The following is a 10,107-nucleotide window of genomic DNA, read 5'->3' on the forward strand; positions in this document are numbered from 1 at the left end:
GGCCCAACCCCAAGAATCAAAAGAAATAAAACCGCAAGGCAGAAGAATACGCATGCTCTAAAAAGGCGGACCCAAGGAGTGGCCATGCAGAACAGCTCCGAGAAAAGTTTGAATATTAATAGAGAACAGACAGTAAAAATGGTATAAAAAGGACTCACCTCGGGCATCAGGTGTGCTCTTGGCAGAGCGCCAAGGCACCCGGCCGTTACCCCTTTGCTTTATTTTATGTGTCTCTTATTGTCTTTATATTAAATCCTTTAAATTCTCACAAGAGAGTGAACCTCGTTTTTCACACACTTAAATATAAAATTGGGAAGAAGATGGGAATACACCAGTTTCTTTTTTTACCTAACTCACTCAAATCTCTACTAGGCAGGAATTTGCTTGAAAATTTAGAAGCAACAATTGAGTTCAGAAAAGGAAAAATTAAATTAAAGGTACCTGAAAACAAATTAACAATAGGACTGACAATTGACACAGAACCAACAAACAATAGTAACTGTTTAGAACAAATATTGAATCAGGTTTATCCAAGAGTATGAGATACTAATACACCAAGAAGATCAAAACAGGCAGACCCTATTAGAATCGAGCTACAGACAGGAGTTAGGCTAGTAGTCAGAAAGCAATACCCTTTAAAGTTAGAAGATAGAAAAAGAATAGAGCAAACAATCAATAAATTCCTGACATTAGGATTGTTGAAAGAATGTGAGTCAGAATTTAATACTCCTATATTACCAGTAAAGAAACCTAATGGAACTTACAGACTAGTGCAAGATTTACGGGCAGTTAATGGAATTGCTAAAAGTATTCACCCAGCAGTTGCAAATCCCTATATCTTGCTAACTAAACTTTGAGATTATTTTATTTGGTTTTCAGTGATAGATCTTAAAGATGCTTTCTTCTGTCTGCCACTTGCAGAAGAAACTCAAAATATATTTGCTTTCAAATGGGAGAACCCTGGTAGAGGCAAGAAAAAACAGCTTACCTGGGCAGTATTACCTCAGAGGTTCAAAAACCGTCCCACAATTTTTGAGAATCAATTGGCTAAAGAATTAGAGCAATGGCAATCTCCACCTGGGGAAGGAATAGTCTACATCCTACAATATGTAGATGATTTGCTAATTGCTATTGAAACTACTAAAGAATGTTTTGAGTGGACAATGACACTTTTGAATTTTCTGATTTTCTTTGAATTTTCTATTAACTGAACAGTTATCAAGTATCTCAACAGAAAGCCCAGCTGGTACAGCAACAAGTGACCTGCCTCAGATATGAGGTCTCCAGAGGACAACAGTCCTTGCAAGCTGCCCAGAAGGAAGCAATTTGCCAGACACCTAGACCACAAACAGTAAGAGAACTCCGTGCTTTCCTTGGAATGACAGGTTAGTGCTGACTGTGGATGTACAACTATAATTGATCAAGAAACCTTTATATAAATTGGTGAAAATCTCTAAAAATACTGTGATGTGGACCCCCAAAGTGAACAAGGCCTTTGAAGAATTGAAGCGTGAACTCATGAGAGCCCCTACTTTGGGGCTTCCTGGTGTGAGTAAGCCATTTTGCTTAATCTCACATGAGAGACAGGGAACAGCTTTAGGAGTTCTGGCACAACAGCTGGGTCCTTACAAAAGGGCAGTAGCCTATTTTTCTAAACAACTCCTTACTGTGAGCAAGAGCTGGCTCACCTGCCTTAGGGCAGTAGCAGCAGTGATCACGAGCATTGAAGAGGCATGGAAGTTCACACTAGGCCAAAAGACAACTGTCTTAGTGTCGCACACGGTGTCAGCTGTTTTAGAACAGAAAGGCAACCATTGGCTGTCTCCTTCAACGTTCCTAAATTACCAAGCAGTCCTGGCCGAATCTGATGATATTGAAATTCAAGTGACCAATATTGTTAATCCTGCCTCTTTTCTGCAAGAAGAATCTGAAATTGAACCTGTAGTAAACGACGGCCTAGAGACCATCGAAGCTGTGTACTCCAGCCGCCCAGATCTAAAGGAGGAGCCGCTCCCAGATGCCATGAACTGGTTCACTGATGGCAGCAGTTTTGTGAGACAGGGAGTGCGAATGGCGGGGTACGCTGTGACGACAGTCTCAGAGGTAATCGAGTCAAGCCCATTACCAACAGAAACCTCAGCAAAAAAGGCTGAGCTGATAGCCCTCACTTGAGCATTAGAACTGGCAAAAGGAAAAAATTAATATTTGGACTGATTTCAAATATGCTTCTGGAATTGTTCATGCCCACGGAGCCATACGGAGAGAAAGAGGACTCCTGACTGCACAAAAGAAGATTGTCAAATATGCAACTGAAATCCTCAAGCTCCTTGAGGGGGTAAAACTTCCATTGCAAGTGGCAATTATACATTGCCGAGGGCACTCCAAAGGTAACACTCTCTCGTAAGCAGGTAACAAATTTGCACATTTTGAAGCTAGAATTGCTGCTGGAAGAAATGAACCAACTCTGGCAGCTTTAATATGTACTGCAGTAGATATTAGGCTAGCCAGCCTATAAAATACCAACATTCTGATTATAAATGGATTATTGAAAATAAAGGAAAACTTTTAGAAAATGGTTGGGGACAATTAGAAACAGGTGAACTAATAATACCAAGAAAGTTAATAAGACATTATGTGAAATCTGAATATGATAAGACTCACTGGGGAGCAGAACCCTTACACCAATACCTAAGGGAATGAATTGCAGGCCCAGGCTTGCAGGACATTGTTAAAGAAGTAACATCACAATGTGTGACTTGTTTGAAGAATAATCCAAATACAACAGGCTAGGCTAGAACAAGGAGTTACTAGCAGAGGAGCTTTTCCTGGAGATTTATGGCAGATAAACTTTTCTGAACTTCCAAGAAAGTGGGTTTTTTGATATTTGCTAGCACTTACTTTCTCTGGATGGCCAGAAACGTTCCCTTGTAGGACAAATAAAGCTAGAGAAGTGATAAAAGAATTGTTGAATAAGATCATACCTAGGTTTGGTAGAAATACCTAGGGAAATACCCTCTGATAGAGGATCACATTTCTGTGCACAAATTGTGCAAGCTGTCAGCGAAGCATTAGGAATCCAATGGCAGCTTCCCACACCCTACGCACCACAAACCAAAAAAAGAAGAACCATATGATCAAACAACAGATAGCTAAAATTTGTCAAGAATTGAATTTATATTGGTATCAAGCTTTACCTATTGCCCTTATCAGACTCAGAATAAAACCTAGGTCTAAAGAAAAAGTTAGCCCATTTGAAATTCTTTATGGCAGACCTTATGGATTAAATGTTACTCACGATGAAAATTTGGCTCAAGTTAGTAATATCTGTGAATATTTAATGACTATAAACAAACAATTGCATCAGAAGTTTAATACTGTGTTTGAGAATCATCCCAAGCAGCCAGATCATAAATTGCATACAACTGATCCTGGTGACTGGGTGTATGTTAAAAATTTCTCTCTGCAAGAGAAGTGGGACAGACCGTTCCAAGTGCTCCTTGCTAACTACCTACCTACCTTGCTCCTTCCTAATTACCTTTACATCCATTTGAGTAAAAGAGAAACCTACCTGGATTCAATACACCCGAGTGAAAAAATCACCAACTAAACCCTGGATGACCAAACCTGTTGTAGATAATGGACTAAAATTATTCACTCAATAAATTCGCTCATAGACCATGAAATCCATATTGTATTTCACTGTCTTTTCAACTGATTATACTGTCGCTGCCTTTGATGTTAACACCTATGTAACACTAATAGAAACCGTAGCTAATTATACAAGATCTAAACAGGTAAATATTTTGAGACCAGTTCAAGACTATAGTTGCAAAAGAATTTGCAAAAAATAAAAAAAGGGGGAACTTGATGTCTAGGCAGCGAGATAATGCTTGAACTATGCAAAAAGCTGCAGCTATGCAAAAAGCTGTAGCTATGCTAAAAGAAGTAGTTACTTTGTAACAGGGTATGGAATGAGGCACTTTTTAGAAATCAGCAAATTTAGCAGAACGAGCTAACAGCAAAAAGCTGAGTGCTATTTGAGCAGACAATCATAGAGCATGCACAGAAGGCAAGGGTGAAAAGTTCACTCCCAAGGAAGACTTACGAGCCTTCGTCCAAAAGGGCCACCAGGAGGCTGATGACCACCTCGTGCAAAAACCATGCATGTGCTACACGGGCTTACATAATCATGGAGTTAGCAAATATGTTGTGATATGAAGGTTAGGAAAGTATAATGTGCACATTGAGTAAAAAATGTATAAAAGCTGGTACTGTGCAAAGAATGGACGAGTGAGTTTGTGGTGGAGCTATCCCCCTCACTCCCGGCATCAAACAAACAAATACCTGCTCTATAGGCCTTATGCTATGGAGTACTGGTTTCTTGCCCAGTTTTCGGACATCATGCAGCCAGCCCTGGCAATGAGGCATCAGGATACCATGATGTATACCATGGCAACCAACTGTAGCAACAGGGTTTTATTATGGTTGCCACGGCACTGACCTTTCAATAGCATTGTGGGATAGTTTCCACAGCAAATGGTTCATGCAAGTGTCTTACGAGGTCTCTGGCAATTGGTTTATTGATGGTTGCCATGGAAATTGCAGCAATGGGGGTCTCTGTGTAGGTTTTCGTGGCAACTGCCATAGGAGCTTCCCCCCCAATGGTTGTCATCATAACCAGCCTTGGCAACAGGACCTGAAATGGTTGTGGTGGCAGCCAACTACAAGAGGTCTCAGTGAAGTGTCCATGGCAACAGTCCCTGGACACCTTTCCATGATGGTTGCCACAACAGCCACCCCAAGTGCTGGTTACCATGGAAACAGTCCCTGGCAAAGCACTTCCATGTCTGGTTGCCATGGCGCTGGGCATCACAGTGCGCTTGGCTGATGCTTGCCTTGATAACATCACAGCTCCAGAATTCCACGGCACAAGCCCATATCAATGGGTCCTAATGCTGGTTTCCATGGCAATGGAGCATCATGACTGTTTCAGGCCTTGCTTGCCTTGGCACCACACTAGGGAAGGAGTCTTAAATTCATAGTTGCTGTGGTAATTGCTGTGGTAACAAGTGTGATTGATAATTGCTGTGGCAACAAGTTCCCAGGGAGGTGGTGGATGTCCCATTCCTGTAAACATTGAAGGTCAGGTGGGACAGGGCTCTGAGCAACCTGATCTGGTGAAAGATGTGCCTGCTCATGGCGGGGGGGGAGGGGGGGTCAGACGAAAGCAGAGTTCTTCCAATCCATTCTTTGACTGTTTGGTGGAAAGGGGCTGCTCAGTGGATTTCCTGGCTGATCCTGGTACCTGGTCACCAGAGTCTGCCCTGCCCTATTCAATCTTCTTCTTCTGTGTTTGCTCTCTGTGTATTCCCAGTTTCACTCTGTGTGTCTATGTGTGTTTGTGTGCTGTAAGGACCAAGTTCCTGCTGCTGCTGAGACCTTTTGGAGGGAGTGAGAATTGGGCCCAGGTCCTGGGGTCCGACTGGGACCATGGGGGCCCTGCCCAGTGGTGTCAGCTACCAGAGTGATCGGCATCTCTCAAAGGATGGAAGTGCCCTAGAGAGCAGAGGGAACACACGGCACCTCTGTCAGCAGACATATGAAGATGGGTATATTTGGGATCAACAGGCTGAGGCTCCCCTGGTTTGCCTCCCTGTAGATGCACACAACTATCACAAAAGATTGCTAACAATGAGGCCCTGCAGTGTCACCATGTCCACTTGGTTCCATGAGGTCCTGCAGTGTCACAGGGGCTCCTCAGCACCATGGGGTCCCCATGGTTACAATGGCCATTTGGTTCAACATGGCCCTGTGGTGTCACACTGGCCCCTGGGCACCAAGAGGGCCCACAGATCCCCTTTGTGCCATGACATCCTGCAGTGTCACAATTGCCCCTTGGTTCCATATGCCCCCACAGAGTCACAACGGCCCTTGTGCACATGAGGCCACTCAGTGTCGCAAGGATTACTTGTTTCCATAACCTGCAGTGTGACAGGGTTCCATGTGCCCTCAGAGTGTCACAATTGCCCTTGGTTTCCATAAGGCCCCAGAGCATCACCTTGGTTCCAGGTGTCCCCATAGCATCATAATGGCCCCTTGGCACCACAAAGCACTGCAGTGTCACAGGGTCCCTGTTGTGATTTGGCCCTGGCTGGTTCCAGGTACCCACCAAAACTACTCTATGACTGCACTTCTCAACTGAACAGGGGAGAGAAAATATAATAAAAGCTCCATCAGCTGAGATAAGGATGAGGAGAGATCCTGCATCGACTAAGTCACAGGAAAAACAGACTTGGCTTGTGGAAATTAATTGAATTTATTACCAATCAAAATCAGAACAAGATAATGAAGAGTAAAACAGGTGTCCAAAACACCTTCCTATTACAATATCCTGCAGCCATAGGGAGGAGAGGAGAGATCCAACAGGCAGGAATTGTGCAGCAAGATTGATTTATTTAATTATTTTACAAACTCTTTTATAGAGTTTTTCTCCATAGTCTAATTGGACAAGGGATCAGCCACCCCTTGGGGTGATTGGCTAAAATCCTAAAACATCCATTGTCAAAATATTTTTCTACTATACCATAAACAAAGCTTCGCAAGGTCACAGGTGTTCATAGCTTATAGAACTCTACAAATATCTTCAGTGAGAGAGAAAAGTATTTCATGGGACTGGAAAGAAGCAAGAAAAATTCTTGCTAGCAGCAATATTGTATCCACACCTTCCCCTCACTTTTCCCCTGTTCCCAAGGCTGCCTCCTTTCTCCTCAGTGGTGCAGGGAGACAGGAAGGGGATTATGGGCAGTTCACCACAGGGTGCTGCTGCTCAGGGAGAGGAGCTGGAGTCCTTACCTCTCTCTAGTGTGGGATCCCTGCATTGGAGACAGTTCTTCTCCAGCGTGAATCCTTCCCATGAGATACAGCACGGGTCTGTTTCCACAGGGTCACAAGTTCTACCAGGACCCTGGTCCAGTGTGGGCTCCTCCACAGGTCCTCAGGTCTCTGCCAGGACCCTGCTCCAGCACAGAGTTCCAGCCAGGTCAAACCTCTTCTGGGCATCCCTCTGCTCCAGAGTGGGCTTCTCCAGGGGCTGCAGGTGGATCTCTCCTCCATGGTCTTCCATGGGCTGCAGGGGCACAGCAGCCTCACCATGGGCTTTACCACAGGCTTGAGGGAATCTTGGTTCTGGCACCTGGAGCGGCTCCTGCCCCTCCTTCCCCACTGCCCTTGGTGTCTGCAGAGCTGTTCCTCTCACAGGTTCTACCCCCACTCTTGTCTGGACCAAATTGCATCTGTGCAATAACATTTTTTCCATTCTTAAATATGTTATCCCTTAAATATGTTATGTCTGATGGTCCAGTCCTGGAGCCACCAGGGATGGGCTCTGCTGGACACAGGGGAAACTTCCAGCACCTTCCCACAGATGCCAACCCTGTATCCCACACTGCTGCCAAAACCTGGCCACACAAACCAAACACAGTCCCACCAGTTTCATGAGGCTGCACAGTTTCACAATGACCCATTGGTTCCATGAGGTCCTGCAGGGTCACAGTGGCCCCTGGGCAACCAGGCCCCACAGTGTTATGGTCCTGTTGGTTCCATGAGGCCCCATAGTGTCACAGGAGCCCCCCAGTTCCATGACCCTGCACTGTCATTAGGGCCCATGCACAGAATGAACACCCAAAGTGTCACAGGAGTCCCTGGGCACAAGGTCCCCCAGGGCCACACAGGGATGTTTCTTCTCTGACATGGGCAAGGGAAGCTTCCTTTCCATGCTGTGAATAAGGAAGGGGAACATTTATAATTACAGTGGCAGGATTAATTGTTATTTTACCTGTTTCCACCACCATGACTTTGGTTGAGTTCAAAAAACAAAATGAATAGCCCTGCTCTAAGTGCCCCAGAAGTGCAGGATAGAGGTGATCGTTGTAGTGAGACATTGTTTAAGTCACTTAAGTCTTTTTTTGGGGGGAACTGCATAGGATGGACATTCTCTAGGAAATGTAGTTTAAATATAAAGAATTTCTTCAGGAAATTTGGAAGACTTTTGCATTTTTATTTTTTTCACAGTATATATATTACTGAAATGCAAGCGAAGGCAGCAATGTAGCTCAATTGTCTAAAATAAAAGGAGGTTTTCAAAACAGTTTTGCACTGGCAACATTAAAGAATGCTTCCAAGCAATGAAAATAAACCCTATTCCCATTATAATGGCTTGGACAAGGTAATATTCCTATGGTAAAGTGAAATAGAATTATCAGTTCTGCTTTTTACTATTGACAAGAATTAAATACTTCAGAAGCCATTAAAAGTAGAGCTCATTGAATATCTGCATGAATTTCCTTCTAGGCTGGCTTGCTGTGTTGGAGCTGTGCCAAGCAACCTCGCTGAGATTCAGAGTCCCATGTACAGATGTGCAGGTGGATCCCATATCTGTGTTGTAGACTCAGGCCACCCTGCAACAGCACCATGCAAACTCAAACTGACAAGGGGAAGGAGCAGAGATGTGTGTGCACAAAGGACACTGGGTCCTGCAGCACGTTCCCTCCTGTATGAATCAATGCAGGCAGGTGACCAGGACAACCACAAACCACAGCTGAAATGCGAAGAGTAGATTTATTTCATTAGCTCATTAACTGAAGGATCCCAAAACAACACCTGGGCAGCAGAGACACATGAACAGGAACACCAGCACGGTTTTAGTCCAAAATCCAGGCCACTGCGTGCACCAATTTATCAAGGGCCCCATGCATGAGTAGTTTACCACCATGTGGTGATATCTTCTCTGTGGTTTTTATGATCTCTCCCATAACAGGAAGCTCAAGCATGTCTGTGAAAAGTGCCTCCAAGTCGCTGATAACACTTATGTTATCTCTACACAGAAATCCTACTTCTCAAAACAGAGGATAAACGGAAGTAGGTAAAATATAAGGCATTTTCCCAAGGTTCTCCAGCCTTGGCATTCCCAGCTACAAGGTCAATTGAGCAATCTACCATCGTCCTTGCCATTCTTCTGCTTTTAACCCTTTCCTCCTGACATTTGACCCCCTTGCTCAAGAGCCCACTGATGCTGGAGCCTGAAGTGTAGGACAGGGCAATTTGCAGAGGCACTTAATGGAGCATATAGGAAAAAAGGAATAAACACATAATAGTCTAGGGTAAATGTCCCAGTCCTCCTGTCAGGGAATTAAACCACTCAGTTGTCAAGGCACCACCCATAGGTTGTCTCAGTCTATGGATGAAGTCCCGTCGATGTCAAATGTTCCTCTCAATGCTGCTGGGTCAGGGTCACGCTGAGGCAGCACAGGCTGTCACACTCAGAACAGCATCTGCGGTGTTGAGACAGGAGCTGGCTCTCCAGCAACTGCCCTGGTGAGGTTCCCAGGTGTAGGGCAATTACTTCTACATTCCAGGCAACAATTGCCTCTGACGTCCAGTTTAAACCTTAGGTGAAGGCACACCCTGGGTGCTCTATATTTGCTATGTGGAGAAGAAGAAGGAAAAAAGTTACCACAGACAAGTATATGCATAGCAATCCTGTGGAAATGTATCCAGAGTATATGCATGTCATGCAGGTCTACAAAGCATGACGAGCCAGCCTGTGATAAGGAAGGGAAATTGGAGTGTCATCTCCTTCCAGTGATATGGATGCTGTCACTCCAACTCCTTCAGCTGAAATTACTCCAGGCCTGGTAGCTTGAGATAGGGTGATGACCCACATAGATTGAAGGTGTTTGGTTTGTGGCCTTTCAGACTGAAATTCAATTTGATGGTAGGTTAATGGCACCAATAACAGAGCTCCAACACTGTCCCCCCTAGATAAGACCCAGGCACTTGTTGAAGACACTTGAAATATAAGAACTCAAAAATCTGGTATTAACAGAGGATGTTGCCTAAGGGGAGAAGTTGGAGTACAGAACCATACTCACTGTCAGGTGTTATTACATGAATTTTGATATCTAGACTGACAGGCTGTGGTCCCACCACACAATCCATTGGTGAAAATTCCATTACCCCGAAGGTAATATTTTGGGGGAGACATTGTCAGGAAGAATCTCAATCTTCACAAAATTTTGTACTGTACTGCCCAATCCTAGAGCATTTGGT

Source organism: Corvus brachyrhynchos, unplaced genomic scaffold, assembly GCF_000691975.1.
Source record: "Corvus brachyrhynchos isolate BGI_N302 unplaced genomic scaffold, ASM69197v1 scaffold489, whole genome shotgun sequence".
Taxonomy (NCBI): Eukaryota; Metazoa; Chordata; class Aves; order Passeriformes; family Corvidae; genus Corvus; species Corvus brachyrhynchos.